Source organism: Pelodiscus sinensis, chromosome 3 (genome assembly GCF_049634645.1).
Source record: "Pelodiscus sinensis isolate JC-2024 chromosome 3, ASM4963464v1, whole genome shotgun sequence".
NCBI classification, from domain to species: Eukaryota; Metazoa; Chordata; order Testudines; family Trionychidae; genus Pelodiscus; species Pelodiscus sinensis.
In genome coordinates this window covers 53,563,847-53,582,288 of record NC_134713.1, presented here as the reverse complement: position 1 = coordinate 53,582,288, position 18,442 = coordinate 53,563,847, and the positions used below count along the sequence as shown (strand labels likewise).

Here is an 18,442-nt window from a genome sequence, read left to right as displayed (position 1 = left end):
GAAGAATCACACTGATGGATCTGGACTGCTTGGTAATTGGGCCCAGTAAAACAAAATGTATTTTAATACAGCCAAATACAAAGTCATCTGTCTAGGAACAAGGAACACAGGCTGTACCAGCCCAGTATCTTGGGAAGCAGTGACACTGAAAAAAACAGGTCCCAGTGAAAAACAAACTGAACATGAGCACCCAGTGTGCAATGGTGTGGCAAGAAAGGCTAATGTGAACCTTGGATGTAAACCGTAGCAGTAGGGAAGTGATTTTAACTCAGTAGACAGCACCGGTGAGACAGATATTGTAACACTGTATCCAGTTCTGATATCCCCATTTTTTAAAAAGATGTTGCAAAATTGAAGACAATATAGATAAAAGGGACAAATGCTATTTAAGGGATGGAGAACATTCCTTACAATGAGAGACTTAAAGAGCTTGATTTGTTTATATTTAATCAGAAAGATTATGGTGTACAATTACCTTTCTTGATAAGGAGAAAATAGATACTATAAGGCTCTCTAATTCAGTGGAGAATTGAATAATAAAACCTATGGATGGAATCTGAAGCTAGATACATTTAATTAGAAATAAGGTACTTTTTTTTTTAAAACAGCAAGTGTGATTAATCATTGGAACAAACTACTAAGGAAAGTTATGTACTTTCCATCTCTTGACATCCTCAGATCAGGACTGGGTATCTTTCTGGAAGATATACTTTGGCCAAACAGTGGGATCCATAAAGAGGTAAATGGGTAAATTTTAATAGCTATGATATACAGGAGGTCAGACAAGATATCTAACAATCCTTTCTGGCCTCACTCTCTATTAATCTATGAAAAAGAATATTCTGAATACAAGAGAGATATGCTGATTATTTTGATATGAGAATCTTCATTTTTATTTCTTCAAAAATTCACATGAAAAATTATTTCTAGTGGGATGAAAAGCATTTTTTCTTTAAGAGTCCAAGTAATGACAAAATGGCATTCTGAATGTATTTTCACAGCAGTTCAGAATAGAAAGAAATTGCTAGCTTCATCTCCTATGTACTTAAATCATTTTATGACCATTCACAATAATTATCTATTGTTCTAAATGGTAATGGATTTGATTAAAGGTATCAGATATGAAAGAACTAATGAGTGACTAATTTTACTTAACCTAAGCTTAAATCTAACCTATGTACAGTTTCAATTTTATTATTTAGATTACAATGTGTTGTGAAAAAAAGGTTTAACTCTTCAACAATATTACAAATTTCTCCTCTATAGGAGGTCAGACTAGATGATCATAATGGTTCCTTCTGGCCTTGGAATCTATTAACCTTCCCTTAGCCAGAATCAAGAGACTCAGCATTATAACAAGACTATGGAAGATTTGTCAGATCCTTTTTACTCCTAAAGAAGAATGAAAAAACTAGCCTAATTTCTGTCATTAAAACACTGTAAGATGAGAAAAATAATTTTATCTGAAAGCAGGAAAGACATCCAGACTGCTGGGAGATTGTATTTCCAAATAAGTGAGGAAGAAAATGCTGCATAAAGTCTCTCAAGGTCTAGGGTCAGCAGTCTCCAAAGAAGTGTCCTTCTGTAGTCAGCGCTGGTCAGTTGCTCGCTGCCCTCTCCCCCCTCCTCCCCCGCGGCTTTGCAAAGCTGCGGGGAAGCCAGCAGCGGAGCAGTCCAGGCGCGCCTGGGCTGCCCCACTGCCCGAGCCCCTCCGGGGCTTTGCTCTGCATCTTCCTGGGCTGCAGACCAGGGAGATGCAGAGAAAGCCCCAGAGTACATGGGCGGCAGGACCGCAAGGTCCCGCAGTCCGTGTACTCCAGGGCAGCCCCGTTCGTAACTGCGGATCCGACATAGGTCGGATCCGCGTAAGTCGGGGACTGCCTGTATATTATGAATTAAGATGTTTAGACAAATTAGTTTTAGATCTGTACAATGTAAACCCAGTAGACTCACAGTTGTTAACTGCCAAGAATATTTTTAAACACAACAAAGAGTCCGGTGGCACCTTAGAGATGAATAGAGTTATTCCTTGTTATACCACAGGACTCCTTTTTTTCGCAGATACAGACCAACACGGAATATTTTAAAACTATTTTAACAATTTATTAACACTTTAATTTTGAAGAATGTCCAGAGAATATATTTTATTCGTATGCACTTAAATGAATTAAAAAAATAAAGATTTCTTCAAAATCTATTCCTAGAAACTAGTCAAAAGGTTCCGAGAGAAACTTATTTCAGTATTTGATATTGGTTTACAGTTATACTGAACAAATCTATATAGGACATGCTGGTCTAGTGGAATTTATGCATTGCTCCTGCACAACAGAAAGAACATTTTTGAATACTAAAGCAGATTAAACCACAGTAAAGGGAGGACAAGCAATACTAATTCTGTCTTTGCTGTCTGTGGGGACCAACTGTTGAGATCAGGGAAAGAGCTACAATATTCAAGACTTGCTAAAAGTGTGATTCTTTCCCTCCAGCTTCTCTCTCAATGGCATGTTTGTTAACTACCTCAGCTAATCTTACTTTTGGATGAAGAAGAGTTTCTGCTAGAAAATGTAAAATATGGCTCAAGACACTTGCCTTTCAGAAAATCAGAAACAAGCAATTAGAGAAAGATGTGGTTCTGGTGTCTGTAAACATTACAGCTAGTAGAATAAAATTACAGAAAGCCATGAAATGTTACAAAATATTTTTCACATTTGAAAAATTTGAAATTTAAAACATTAAAAAATCCAACAAATTATATATAAAAATGAAGGATTTTCAGTTGAATTTCAAAATTTTGCCAATTAAAAAAAATCCAGCTATTTTGATGAGAATGTACTTCCTACAAATGATCTGCCTGTAAACTGCATAGTGAACAGTGTTGTTTCAGTGAGAACAAGGAATTATGTAACCACTGGTGATAAGATGACCACAGTTCATCAAGAGATGCCAGTCATGGTAGTACATTCATTCACAAGAAGAGCATATATCTCCACCATGAGCCATGTTTAAGAACACAAAAAATAATCATCCAGACCACAAAAAAGAAACACTCTGGCTCTGTCAGTGGTTATTGTGAAAATCCTAGATGTTGATGATGTCTGGATTGCTTTTGGCTATAGAAAAAAAAAGACTTCTTGCTGTCCTCAAAAACACCCAAATTAGTGGAATAAAGGCATAAGTTCTCCCAGTTTTTCCAGGCTTTAATATGACATGGCAAAATTTTGACAATTGCTAAAAGAGGCAAAATGACAGCTTAGAAAGTATGAACTATATATGCTGCAATCATAGAAAGATTTCTTGTCTCGTTTTTAAGCACTGCATAGCCGCCAATACTAGCTTGAAGGAAATTATGCTGTTTGCATAGCTTCTCTAGTGTATACAGCAGACAGCCTTCCACAGAGGCAAAACAACATATCTTCTGCAAGCATGTGCATGAAAATGCGTTGCTATATGAAGTGTTTAAGAACATGTAAGGGTATGCCTAGACTGTAATGTAAGAATATGTTTGGACCTGGGTTCAAACCTAGGTCCTCCCTCCCCTCTTGCATTCACAATGCCAGAACTCTATAGGGCTGGAGGATCCAAGTTCAAGTTAATATGGGACCCAGGATCTGAGTTCTAGTGCTTTGTTGAGCAGATGTGGTCCCATTTGACTCAGGTCTTGGGTAAGTCATCCAGAAATATCCCCAAAATTCATTGGGACAATTTCCTTAGTCCTCTCTATTTTAAAAATCCATTCTATTGAAAGTGGAAGCCAGCTAAGGTCAGCAAGAAGCCATTCTCTTCCGATCACTGATCTGCAAACACACCATCAGAGAGCCTCCATCTGTGTCTACACTGGCATGAATTTCCGGAAATGCTTAAAACAGAATAGTTTTCGTTATAAGTATTTCCGGAAAAGGAGCGTCTACATTGGCAGGCTGCTTTTCCGGAAAAGCGTCCGTGGCCAATGTAGACGCGCTTTTCTGGAAAAGAGCCCCGAACGTCATTTTCGTGATCGGGGCTTTTTTCCGGAAAAGACTACTGGGCTGTCTACACTGGCCCTTTTCCGGAACAGTGTTCCGGAATAAGGACTTATGCCCGAGCAGGAGCAGAATAGTTTTTCCGGAATAGCGGCTGATTTTGTACAGTAGAGCATCATTGCTTTTCCGGAAATTCAAGGGCCAGTGTAGACAGCTCGCAGCTTATTCCGGAAAAGCGGCTGATTTTCCGGAATAAGTGGCCCAGTGTAGACACAGCCTCCGGGTTTGCAACAGAGACTGAATCAATCAAACCTTTTGCAAAGAGAGCTCCTTCCTGGTCACGTGAGCCAGATTCTGGTGATTCTTTAGTGCAAGGATGGTAGAACTGTGGACTTCACCAAAAGCATCAAGGATGACCATACATATCAACAAACAGCTAAAAAGCTGGCAGCTTGCAGATTTTCTAGACAAGTGATCAGTTCAGGAAGTGTAGTAACAGGTTAAAGAATGAGTATAGGAAGACCAGGGACAAGAACCTCACTTCAGGCAATTCCCCAATGACATGTACATTTTATGACAACTATAACTTGTTTCTGGACACTGCACTCAGCACAGAGGCAACAGTGCTTTATGACGACCTGGTCAGCTGGGCCAGTACCTTGCTGATCCCTAACTCCATCCTGGGGACTGAAGGGAGATAGCAGCAGGCATGAAGTGATTCTTAATGAAACCAGTCCCCTGGTAGATCAGGATCAATGGCAAATTCTCAGTTTCTATTTGTCAGAGCTATCTGATTTCTCTCTCTACCTTCCCAACCCCCAAACAGTCTGCAGTGAACTCAGTGGAGAAAGAAGTCCCCCCAGAGCCCAGTAAGTGTCTGACTCAAATTAAAAGTTTAATTATTATTTTGGGAGAAATTTCTGCCTTAAGCAGTCATGCAAAGTTAGTTATCCCCAACTACCACTATTTGGCCGCTAATGGCAAATTGTGTCACAAGCACCTTGACCTCACTCCCTCTTCTGTCCCCACCACATGGGGTTGAAAATGACAACTTGGAATTTCAAACATTCACACATAGTTGTAAGTGCTATTTTTACTGTTAAGTCGCAGACATTTGCTATGTCATTCTTGTTTTCCTTTCAGGAATAAAAAAAATTGCCATTCTGTAAACATTCCTCCTGGGTCTATGCAGCTGCGTATAAACTGTGAACAGGGTGCGTGTATGTAGGAAATAGAATACTATTTCCAAATCTATTCCATTTCACATAGAGGTAATCCATGCAGCAGTGTAGGAAAGCTGCAGATTTTCAGTGAGCTTGCGTGCAGCATTAACAGGAAAAGCCGTGTGTGAGCTAACACAGCAGCAAATCAATTCTCCTCATGGATTCTGCAGGCAGTCTTGACTGCTGACAGCTTGAAACTTTTCCTGAAGCAGAAACTCCAGATAGTCAGTGGCACTGTGGGGAGGGATGTATTTTCTCTGTTTCCCCACCACCACTTCCACCTGCATGCTGACCAGTTCACTCCACTCACAAATATACTCTTTGGTCACTACATGTTTAAATACATCAGCTGGATACACTGAACATTTCCCGGTAGCAGCTTGGAATAACATCTCCCTCAGACTTTAAGGTACCCAAAAGAAATGTTATATCTTCAAATACATGGATGGCCTGAAGTAACCAGCCTTTTGCTTATGTACACATTCTTCCCCATGGTAATTGTAAATGGGAAATTCTATGAAACAGAGGAAAGACTTTAAACTTAACATTGCCTCTAAACTTCTCTAACTCTGATAAACAAGGCTGTGTTTGGAGAAGTATGAGGACTGAAGCATCTCCTTTATGATGTGTGTGGGTTTACTTTAGAACTTTGTTACTTTTTATGTTCTTGAAATAGTACAATAATGAATGTTATGCTCCTCTACAGAGCTACTTTAAAGCAATACCTCTGTTTCTTATCCATTATGAACCTCTACTGCCTGCTGTTCTTTTGGAACTCAATCCCTGGCCCAATGTCTCCTGATGGAGCGTTCCAAAAGGCGCCATTTCCATGACAAACTTATGTCCTCTTGAGAGAACAGGCTAGCTGGTCCGGTGTCAGAAGAAGAGGGACAAAAACCTGGAACAGCAGCCTGCTGACAGCCAAGAGAAAAAGCTGAGGCTCACTGCCTAGCTGGAAGACAAGTTTCAGTGAGGGCACAGGAATGGTGGCAAAAGGAGGAGGACAGAACTCAATAGAGAGATCTGCTTCATCAACTCCTTCTACAATGACTGAAAGAGCACACCTGCCTCCCTCACACCATGGCACGATCACCCTGCGACAACCTCAATTACAGCAGGAGCTTGGACAACTGCAATATCGGGGTGGCCCTTGCATTCAGAATTCACGAGCCCTGGGCTGGGCAACTAACCCCCATATAGCCACCTTTCTTTCACCTCCGCCTCATTTCAGTGCGAACCTCCTTTCCCTCCCCCACTGCCAAGTGAAGTGTAAGCATGCAAAGAAGGATAAAGGAGAACGTAGGGCCAGTGGATATGCAACAATAGGGGCACTGTGTTGGGTATGAACGATTTCCCTGTCCCTGTGCCACAGTGAGGGATGATTTTTTAGGGGTGTGATTTTATAATCTTCAGCAACACGCTAGTGAAATATTTTTTAAACAAATTTTAAACTAAGGTCCTATAGACTAACACAGTAAATTCAGAAACTGACAGTATACTGCTCGTACGGATGGGCAAACACCTGTTAAATGGCTTCATTACCACCGGAATGGCTCTTTCACAGGTTCAATGTTCCGTTAATTGATATGGCAATATTTTTCACTTTTAAGTTAAATAGCTCCTCTTCGGAGAACAGGAATAGGAAGAGATAGGTGAGTCGACATGAAGACCTAGTGGTGCCCCACATTTTTGGGTGCAGAACACAACAGCATATGGATAAGAATGTCTCTGACTGCTCTCCCCAAAATAAGAGAACCACTATTCTCTCCTAGGAATACTTTGTATTCTCACACTGTATCCCTGATTTCTGCTGTCTGGGTGCAACCAATTTCTTCAACATCAGGGATATTAAACGTAGGTTAAATTTAGGAGCTATGTGAGCCGGCTCAGTCCCTCCTTGCACTGGGTGGGGACCAAACCCTGCTGGGGCTCTGCAGTTTAAAACGCAGTAGCAGCCAGGGGGCAGGATGCCCAACTCCTTCTGCCTTTTAAATTGCAGAGCCGTAGCAGGGTTTGCTCCTGGCGTGAGCTAGGACTGAGTGGGGCTGCCTGACCAGCCAGTAGCAGCCCCTGTCCATGGGGGTCTCAACTTCCCACTGGGACCTCCTGCGGCCATGGGCTGCTGCCAGAGCAGTCTCCTCTGCCCACTCCCTCTGCTCATAGAGGCGGCAGGAGAGAGCAGAGACTGTGCTGGGGGGGAACTGGCTTTTAAGCTGGCTCCCCGCATCACGGGCTCCTTCTTCCCTCCTTGCTGCCTCTCTTACATCCCTACTCAGCAGTATCTGCACTTTTTGGGTAAAGGCACTGATCCAGCATCCCCTCACATTCCTAGATCCATTCAGAGGGAAATAGCTTACCTGTGGCTTCACAGCAGTTGTGAAGAGCTAAGCAAGCCACAGTAATGTTGTGAGCACTGAATACTCTGGCATCCAAACATGTAGAATCCCAGTGGGCTGCAGGTTGCCCACCACTGGTTATGCAGCCCACTAAATGGAAGGAGGACCACTCATGTGGCCCACTCAATAGTTCTGGTTGCCCATCACTGCTATAGCCCTATCATCAGTTCCTTATTCCCCAGTTTAAAATACTCTTAAACAGTAGATCCGCAGAGTTACAAGCACCTCAGAAATGGAGATTGTTCGCAACTCTGAAATGTTCATAACACTGAATAAAACATTATGGTTGTTCTTTCAAAAGTTCGTAACTGCACATTGACTTAATACAGCTTTGAAATGTTACTATGTAGAAGAAAAATGCAGCTTTCCTTTTACTTTTTAGTAATTTACATTTAACACAGTACGGTACTGTATTTGCATTTTTGAGGGTCTCTGCCACCACCTGTTTGACTACTTTCAGTTCCACATGAGGTGTCTTTGTTCATAACTCTGGTTTTATAACTATGAAGTTCTGCTGTACTATACAAGTACCAACTTGGTTTCTGTTATTTACTAATCCTCGTGTAACATATGTACCAAGTCGTTCACTAGTGGTCATTGCAAGATTTTCAGGTACAAAGCTTTTAACTCTAATCTTTCCTTGTCAAATCATGATGTTGATGTGAGTTATCTTGGTAAAATTTAGTTCAAACTATATTTAATAAATTAATACATTATCACAAGTGTAACTAATATTTTATCGCAAAATATCTAACAATGCATGACATGAAAGCTGTGAAATTTCTATTACTATGGCAAGTGTATTTTAAAGACTTTTTCAGTGTTTGGTATGAAATATCAAACCCTTTGCTTTGCAACTACCGTATTTTCCGGCGTATAAGGCGACAGGGCGTATAAGACGACCCCCTAATTTTCTAGTTCAAAGATAGGTTTTCGTCTTATACTCGCTGTATAAGACTACCCCCCCTTAAGAGGCCAACCGGCAGCGCCCCAGTGCCCTTCCGCCTCCCCGGCTTTGCTCCCAGTGTCCCTGGTCTGCTGGAGACGGTCCCCAGCAGACCAGGGGCACCGGGAGCAAAGCCGAAGCGGCGGCGGGGTGCCGCGCTTCTGAGGCTTTGCTCTGGCAAAGCCTCAGAGGCACGGGACCCTGCCATGGCTGCGGCTTTGCTCCCGGTGCCTCTGGTCTGCTGGGGACCATCTCCAGCAGACCAGGGACACCGGGAGCAAAGCCTCTGAGGACGCCGGCAGCGGGACAGCTGCGGCGTGCCTGGGCTGCCCTGCTGCTGGCTTCTCCCGAGGCTTCGCAAAGCCGCGGAGGGGTTCGGGCAGCAAGCCAGCCCAGGCGCGCCTGGGCTGCCCCGCTGCCGGAGCCCCTCCGCGGCTTTGCTCCGCATCTTCCTGGTCTACAGACCAGGGAGACGCGGAGCAGCTTTTCTCGCCCCGGAGTACACGGGCGGCAGGACCGCGAGGTCCCGCAGTCTGTGCCCTCCAGGGCGAGAAAAGCCCCGGCGTATAAGACGACCCTCGATTTTTGGGGGATGTTTTTTAGCATAAAAAGTCGTCTTATACGCCGGAAAATACGGTATGTGCATTTCTTTTACAACTAATCACATTTATTACTGGAGTAAACTGAAAATAAAGTATCCAGCACATTCTAGCTTTGTATTCAAAAATTAAGCTCAGTTGCAGGCAAGTGTTTCCAAGGAAAACAACCATTGAGAGATTTAAAAAAATAAAAGCCTGTTTGAAAAAAATATATAAAAAAGGAGTATGTATGCTGATGGCACTCATTATACCAAAAGATCCTACCAACTCAGTCCATTGGCTTCTATGTCTGATTGATAAATTCGGTATGCTGTCAGGATTATCATGCAAACTGGGACAAATCTCACCTACTGGACGTCTCAGAAAATATAGACTGCTCACATTAGGAGTAATTCCCATTTAATGACAGTAAAGAGATCACTTATTTATAAATGAAAGTATGCATACCTAAAACATTCTGATTTTCAATTATAATATAAGGTAACCAGCAAAACCTGCAAAAAGGCTGCAACAGTTTCCTCTCTCTCTACTAAACAATCAAAATCTCCACAAGAATATAAACCGCAGGATTACCTATTTGTTAAGAATGAATATTCTAAGGCTGATAATCTCTTTAAAAGCCTAAACAAATGTATATAATTTTTATAAAATAAAAACAAACTCATACATCTTGGATTTCCCATGAATCTCTGAAAGATCCTGGCTATCAGGTAGTATTGCCCTCTGCATCTCTATTTCTACTACCTAGATTTTAATATATGTCTAGTCACTGACTATAGGCAGTCCCCGAGTTACGCGGATCCGACTTATGTTGGATCCGCAGTTACGAACGGGGCTTTACTCGCCCCGGGGGACAGGAGTGGCGGGACGCCCAGATGCGCCGCGGTCCGCCGCCCCCGTCCTCCAGGGCAAGAAAAGCTGCTCTCCGTCTCTCTGGTCTGCAGGGAGACGGGGAGCAAAGCCTTGGAGCACGCCCGCAGCGGGACAGCCCGGGTGCTCGAGCTGTCCCCCTGCGGGCGTGCTCCGCGGCTTTGCTCCCTGTCTCCCTGGTCAGCAGACCAGGGAGACGGAGCAAAGCCGTGGAGGATTTGGGCGGTCCCGCCACCCCCGTCTCCCTGGTCTGCTGGGGGTGGGGTGTAGCTAGTGCCCACCCCCCCAGCAGACCATGCTTTTCTTGCCTACCCCTGGGGTAGAGCAGCTGGGGGCTGCCGTGTTGGTCCCGCAGCGCCGCTCCGGACCAACCCGGCAGCACCCCAGCTGCTCTGCCCCAGGCATCCTGATTCAGCTGCTGCTGGTCAGTTTCAGCAGTGGCTGAATCAGGACGCCTGGGGCAGAGCAGCTGGGGTGCTGCTGGGTTGCTCCAGTAGCGCCAAGGAGCCGCGCTACTGGAGCAACCCAGCAGCACCCCAGCTGCTCTGCCCCAGGCGTCCCCAAGTCAGCCGCTGCTGAAACTGACCAGCGGCTGACTACAGGAAGCCCGAGGCAGAGTTGCTCTGCCCCAGGCTTCCTGGAATCAGCCACTGATCAGTTTCAGCAGCAGCTGACTTGGGGACGCCTGGGTTTCTTAAGTTGAATCTGTATGTAAGTCAGAACTGGCGTCCAGATTCAGCCGAGGTTGAAACTCATCAGTTTCAGCAGCGGCTGACGCCAGTTCCGACTTACATACAGATTCAACTTAAGAACAAACCTACAGTCCCTATTTTGTACATAACCCGGGGACTGCCTGTATATAGTTAACCTCCACAGAATTCAACTCTTTTCCTTTGTGACTTATTTTAGGCCTTGATCTCCGCAAAGGTCTATATACATTTAATTTTACACACAGGCAGCAATCCCACTTTAGTCAATAGGACTGCTCCCTCAGTAGAGTTGCCCTGGAGTCTGCAGGAATTAAAGATTAATCTTTAATTAAAGGTTCTGTCATCTGATGAAACTTCTAGGAATACATCCAAACAAAGCTGGCAACCCTATCTTTCTGTGTCTTGTTTAACACATGCTTAAATCTCAACAGGAATGAGACCATAGTAAAAACTGTATACTACCTTTTCTTTGTGCTTTAAACATTTGTCCTTACTATTTGAACTACTTCTCAGCAACAGAAGCAAATAAAATTCTTACATTCAATTTGAAGTACTTTCTAACATCTTAAAGTATTAAAAAAACCTACCACCAGTTCCACACTGAGTTCTATCTAAAATAATCCCTTAATCTCACTTACTGTAAAACTGCAGGATTTTATGAAAATGTTTAACCATGACAGATAAGTACACAAGAACAAAATAACTTTCTCCCAAGTCCTGCAGGCAAGATATAATATCCCATATGGCCCTAATACATGTTATTAACAGCTTTCTCCTCTGATTTGGCAACATAGTCTATGCATTGTTGTCTAGCTGGATATCTACCATAGTGAAGGACTATAATATAGGTGTTTCCTGCAATATAACCTACTACCTATATTCATGCATAAACAACATTAAAACCCAGCCCACACAGAAAAACTAGGGAATAGAATTAAACCTTCTTAAAAGATACTTTCTGTGTAAATCACATTCCTTCCTTGTGCTGGTGGTGTTACTGAATGATTCAATTAATAAGTCACCTTCAAACATGGGAATATTAATAATATCATGCAGTAAGAGCAGGAAACACTCAGATTCCACAAGTTACTTTTGGGAAAAAATAACTGCATTATTCTTTTTTACTCTGACCACCTAATGGATTTCCTGTTTATTCACAGCTTTTCACAAATATCAATTATAGAATACATCTTTCTAGGAGAAGCAAATTTGCTATAGCACACTCCTAAAAATGTATCAATAGCATTCCTTCTGACTTCTGCAAGAATCAGTCGCTACTGACGGTTTCAGCTGAGCATGCAGTCTCCTCAGTATTCCCAGCTCTTGATTTTAGAAGCTCATATCTAAGTTTAGTATTGGATTCCCATAAAACAATGAACACTGTGGTATCACTAGACTGCTGGAACAGCTGAAATTTCATTTTTTCTTTCTGTTGTAAATGATTAATTTCAGGAGATTCTCAATACTTGCTAACTTGGCAGCACTATAAAAGTATTTAATTGGTTTGTAGTGCAAACTCTATATGACAAGTTTCTAAAATGAGTGTTATTTACAGTCTGAAATTCCTTCAAACCAAAGAATAGAAAGAAATCTTCATTAATGTTGTGTGGGAGGTAGAAATTTAGATAATATTCTTGACCTACTAAATTATTACAATAGATATCATGTTGGAAAAATGCTAGCCTAAGGAATCAAGTCCATTAACTTTACTTTGCTGCCTACATGTAATTTTAGTTTACCTGATGTACAGAATAAAAAAGACGTCAGGTGGTCATCCAGTCCACCCTCCCCCCCTCCATGCTCAAAGCAGGACTAACCCCAACTAAATCATTCCAGACACAGTTTTATCAAGCCTGGCCTTAAAAACCTCTAAGGCTGGAGCTTCAACCACCTCCTTAGGTAACCTAGTCCAGTGCTTCGCTAGTGAAATAGTTTTTCCTACTATCCAATTTAAACTTCCCACATTGCTACTTGAGACCATTGCTTCTCATTCTGTCACCTGTGACCACTGAAAATAGTCTGTCTCCATCCTCTTTGGAACCCTGCTTCAGGTAGTTGAAGGCTGATTGCTATAAAATACACCCCTTTCGTTCCTCTCTTCTGCAGACAATATAAGCCTAGGTCTCTTAGCCTCTCCTCCCAAGTCATGTTCTCCAACAACCTAATCATTTTTGTTGCCCTCTGCTGGACTCTCCAATTTCTGCACATCCTTTCGGCAGTGGAGGACCCAAAACTGGATGCAATATTTCAGATGTGGTCTTACATGTGTGGAACAGAAAGGAACAGTCACTTCCTTTGATCTGCTAGCAATGTTCCTACTAATGCAGTGGAATATGCCATTCGCATTCTTGACAATAAGAGCACACTCACTCATTTCTCATCTACTGTTATCCCCAGCTCCTTTTCTGCAGAACTTCCACTGAGTCAGTTCAATGCCCAGCCTTTAGCAGAGCTTGGGATTCTTCTGTCACAAGTGCAGGATTCTGTACTTGACCCTCGTCAGATTTCTGTAGGTCACTCTGGACCCTATTCCTACCCTCCAGCATATCTACTTCACCTAGGGTTGTTAGCCTGTAGCCATTTACACGATTAACTGATAAGCCTAACCTCGTCGATTAATCGTAAAAGTTTCACACACACCCTTGCTGCCTCTGTATCAGGAGGAATCAGTGCCCACCAACCCACCTCTCTCCCCACAACCACTGCCCTCCACAACATAACAGCATTTGGATCCAGGAAAGAACAGCTCTGGATTATGTTTAGGGCTTCAATTTTGGACACTGAGATTGAATGAAGGATAAAACAGGATTTGATGGCTCCAAAATATTGTCTCAAGATCTAGTCACCCCTCCCAAAAATGGAAATAAAGCAAAATCATCTATTCTCTATAGGTATGTCTACACTACAACTTTCATAGGCGCTACACTAGCGCTCCATTAGTTCAAATTTAATTAGAACTAACGGAGCGCTTAGTTCGAACTAGGTAAACCTCATTCCACGAGGATTAAGTCTAGTTCGAACTTACTTGTTCGAATTAAGGGCTGTATAGACCCTTAATTCGAACTAGTGGGAGGCTAGCCCTCCCCAGGTTTCCCTGGTGGCCACTCTGGCCAATACCAGGGAAACTCGTCTGCCCCCCTCCCGGCCCCGGACCCCTTAAAGGGGCACGGGCTGGCTACGGTGCCCGTGCCAGGTGCAAGCCTGCCAGCACCCAGCCAGCAGACCCTGTACCTGGCACGGCTCGAGCCACCCACCCGATGCCCCCCAGCCCTCCCCCTCTTCCTGGGACCAGGCTGGCAGCTCCCGGGAGCTTGCCCGGGACCGCAAGAGGCGAGCATCCGCCTGGGCTAGTGCGGACATCGTGGACCTCGTCCACAACCTCCGCACTAGGCACAGGAAAGTGGCCGTCTAGGGCAGGAGAGTTGCCAGCCCGGCCACCCAGGCGCAGGTGTGCATGAAAATCAAGGTGGTCCACTGAGACCCCCGACCCTGAGCCCTGAGCTTACAATGGCCGTCCTGGGTCAGACCAAAGGTCCATCTAGCCCAGTAGACTGTCTGCCGACAGCGGCCAACCCTAGGGACCCTGGAGGGGATGGACCGAAGACAGTGACCAAGCCATTTGTCTCATGCCATCCCTCTCCAGCCTTCCACAAACCTTGGGCAGGAACACCACTCCTACCCCCTGGCTAATAGCACTCCATGGACCCAACCTCCATGACTTGATCTCACGTGCCTTTAAACTCTGTTCTAGTTCTAGCCTTCACAGCCTCCTGCAGCAAGGAGTTCCACAGGTTGACTCTTTGCTTTGTGAAGAACTTTCTGTTACTAGTTTGAAGCTTGTTACCCATTCCTTTCCTTTGGTGTCCTCTAGTCCTTCTTTATGGGAACTAATGAAGAACTTTTCTGTATGCACCCTCTCCACCCAACTCCTGCTTTTAGAGACCTCTATCCTGTCCCCCCTCTGTCTCCTCTTTTCTAAGATGAAAAGTCCCAGTCTCTTTAGCATCTCTTCATATGGGACCTGTTCCCAACCCCTGATCATTTTAGTTGCCCTCCCCTCTCCCAGCCTCTCTCTTCCCCTCTCCCACCTTCTTTTCCCAGTCTCCCCCAGTTTTGTTCAATAAAGACAGATTCCATTTTTGAACACAATTGTCCTTTATTTTGTACATCAAAAAGAGGGGCTAGGGAAGGGTAAGTGGAAGGAGGTGAGGGAGGAATGGGTTACGCGCCCCCGATGGGGAGGACTGGGCTGGCTCTGCGGGCTTCTGGGGGTGGAAGCTCTCCTGCAGCCCCCCAATTGTCCCCTCTCCCCAGATGGCAGCCTGCGGCAAGTGCAGCCAGTCTGATAGCCGAGTGCTATGATGTGCCCAGTGTGGGTACTCCAGGCAATCCAAGCCAGGACTGCTTTGCAAGCGGGGCACCCTGAGAACTGTCTGGGGTGGGGGTCGGGACCCTTTAAGCACAGCCCTCGGCTAGCCTGAGACAGCATCTCCACGCTATAAGTCCTCCTCTGATGCCCTGCCGGCACTGCTTCCGGCCATCCTTAAGCCTGGTTCAGGGTCCACTTAATATGGACGCGCTAGTTCGAATTAGCAAAACGCTAATTCGAACTAGTTTTTAGTTCTAGATGCGTTAGTTCGAATTAGCTTAGTTAGTTCGAATTAGCGCTGTAGTGTAGACGTACCCATTAAGTTTCTGCCATTATGCCTGCATCTGAACTGGATCCAGAAAATTGCCCCAATTTGGAGCCAATTCAGAACCAAAAGTGGACCTCATTTATTCTTTAGATTTCAGTTTGCCTCCCTCTCCGGAAATTAGCAGGCCCTTTTATATTACATTTATGACTGGTGTTTCATCACTAGTTGTTAGCAACTTTCACCTTAAAATGTGAGTACAAGAGCCCTCCCACGAGCTGTTCAAAGTTATTGGCAGTTCCTTCTAGGCACCACAAAAGAGACTTCTCAAACCCTCTCACCCCCCAGGCCCTGATCTTGTTTATGTTAGGTGTGTGTAATGCTTTACACTCATATTTGTGTTGCTTTGTAGCTTAGATATAAAAAAAGCTGCAAGATTATTATGTTTTTTTCAGCTTTGGCATCCAGATACAGGATACAATGTCTTGCCTCTGCATGTGGGTATGTGCTTTTCCCACACCTGCATTTTGTGTTGTCGTCTTGTCTCTGCATGTAAGCATGTGTTTTTTCCCACACCTGCATTTTGTGTTGCTCGCTTTGAGATGTGATGTGTTTTTTATTTGAGCTAGTATTTTGGGGTGACACACTCACCTCTCTCCCACAAGGAGCTGCTGTGTCCCTGGACCATAACCAACCCTGCATATCTTGCCAGGCAACTGTGATTATACACCTGAGCTACTCCTATCTGGGGCAGTGTGGACTAGCTGACGGACTCTCTAGTAAACACCACTCCTCTGGATAGTGTAGTAGCCTAGCAGTCGGAGCCTCTTGTCAAAGTCCCTTTTTACCAGGGCAGTGCAGCCTAGCAGCCAGTCTCTAGGAAACATCCCTCTCACCAGGGCAGTGAGGCCTAGCAGCCAGAGTCAATAATAAAAGGATGTTCCACCCCTCAGCTCAGGGATTGAAGAATTGGTAGAGGGAACCTGGCCCTCCCTACTCAAACAGGTCCCAGCCCAGGACCCTTTTAGCATGGCACAGTCCATTGCTCTCAGCAGGGAGTCCCACTGCAACATACTGAGAGCCACAGACTATAATATCCCGCCCTGGGCTACTTCGTACAAGTCTCTGCTGACTTCCTTCCTTCTTAGTAGTATTACCATTGCACCGAGGAGATCTAAGCATTGGACCAGAACCCCATAGTGCTATGCACTGTAAAAACGCCGAACAAAAAGATGGTCTCTGCCTTCAGTGGCTTATAATGTAAGCATAACACCAGAGATGGCAGCAGGATGTGGGCAGAGTACAAATAAACAATGAGATAATATTGGTCAATAGGGTGGCAGCAATCTCTACACACCACACCAACATCCCAGGTTACAAGTTGTCAAGTAACAAATGTACTTTTACAAGTATATCTAAAGAAAGATGGCAAGTATCAGAGGGGTAGCCGTGTTAGTCTGAATCTGCAAAAGCGACGAGGAGTCCTGTGGCACCTTATAGACTAACTGAAGTGTAGGAGCATAAGCTTTCGTGGGCAAAGACCCACTTCGTCACATGCATCTGACGAAGTGGGTCTTTGCCCACGAAAGCTTATACTCCTACACTTCAGTTAGTCTATAAGGTGCCACAGGACTCCTCGTCGCTTTTAAAGAAAGATGGCAGCATCAACAGGCAAAGAAACTTACATTAAGACTATCTGCTAGAATCACCTATATTTTATCCTTGGAGTATTTTGATTTTGACAATACAGAACAAAAATCTGTTTTGTTGTGTTTTAATTTGAAACATGGTGTGAACATGCAAAAGGATTAAAGGGAAGTCTGGGTTATCTTCTCCTACTGGGACATTACTTTGAAAATACCCATCACAAAATACAATTTCATGCATTCAAAAGGCAAAAATATTGCTCAGCAAAAAGCTAAAGGATAAATCATTTTTTACTGGAATGATTATACATTATCTAGTGTGACAGGGTCAGGCTGGAGGACTGCAGTGGGGAGAGGGGCAATTCTGGAAGGCAGCAACAACCCAGGCTAATCAGGAGCAGGGGAGACAGGGTTGCAGTAAATCAATCAGGTCCAGCTGATCTCACTTCAGACTGCCACAAAGCTTTTTGAAAAGAGTCCTCCCCTGCAAGACAGGGGAAGGAGACCGGGAGAAGAAGTCGAGCAAGAGCAGAGCAGAGCAGAGCAGAGCAGAGCAGACAAACAAACAAACAGAGAAAAGTAACAGTAGCATTGCCAGAGACAGAAGTGGGAGGAGCTCCAATGGGGGGCTTCTGGCTCCTTTTTCCCTGGCCGATTATTTTTGCATCCCAGGCTGACGTGGGGGCACCTGCCCTCAAGCCCTTTTGTTTGCTGAGGGACAAGAGTTCAAACCCTGCCAAGGGCAAGCGGGGCCAGTGGTGCAGTCCTGAGACTGCCGGACTGAGCAAGGGTCTGGGACTCTGCCACAGCAGCTAGGAGTGAACTCCATCACAGGCCAAGGAAGTAAATTCTACTCTTCTTTCAGTTTGGTGGTGACATTTATCACTGGGTTTCAGGAGTCTTTTCCAGCAACTCACCACTACTGCTCCTGTCTTTGTGCTAATATTAAATAGGGATTTGAAGGAAAACTGCTGGTATTTCCTGTCACACTCTTCTCCTCTCGTTTGGGTTGTATGATTTCATACCCTATCAGCAATTAAATTCAGTGTTGCCAGCCCTCGTGATTTGTTCATAAGTGATGAAATATTGGCCTGGGCTGAACCCCATCTGACAATGACTGAAAAACTCCAGCACTTTAGCAAATTCAAACCCTATCTGGAGGAAAACCCCACTAACAGCTGCCTGCCTGGACTTTCTATTATAGCTGATCAACCAATCAGAGCTGCTACAGGAAGAGCCACCTTCCACCCCTAATATCAGCTACTGTTACAGTAGTGCTGAGGCAACAACAGAGCTGAACAGCCCAGCAGTTCAGGTGTCTCTGCTCTCTCCTGTCTCAAGTCCCCCTGAAACCAATGGTGACAAGGTAATGTCTCTTCTCCCTGCAACACCTGGCCTGGAAAAGGAGGTGAAGAAGTCTAAGAAGAGCACAGTTGAAGCTGGGGATAGAACTGATGGC

The 18,442-nt window shown here is 44.4% G+C and overlaps 1 protein-coding gene and 1 long non-coding RNA gene across 6 annotated transcripts in view; one reads left to right on the top strand and one right to left on the bottom strand.

Moving 5' to 3' along the window:
* KCNQ5 (potassium voltage-gated channel subfamily Q member 5) overlaps positions 1-18,442 on the bottom strand; it is a 451,318-nt gene that overhangs the window by 359,410 nt on the left and 73,466 nt on the right. The window lies entirely within an intron of this gene.
* LOC112546439 (uncharacterized) overlaps positions 625-18,442 on the top strand; it is a 31,704-nt gene continuing 13,886 nt past the window's right edge. Inside the window, exons 1-2 of one of the 3 annotated variants that reach the window (XR_003090135.2) lie at positions 625-739; positions 4,786-4,828. This is a non-coding gene — a long non-coding RNA (uncharacterized LOC112546439). The remainder of the gene's footprint in view (positions 740-4,785; positions 4,829-18,442) is intronic. The other 2 variants (XR_003090132.2, XR_003090134.2) reach the window with 2 other exon arrangements.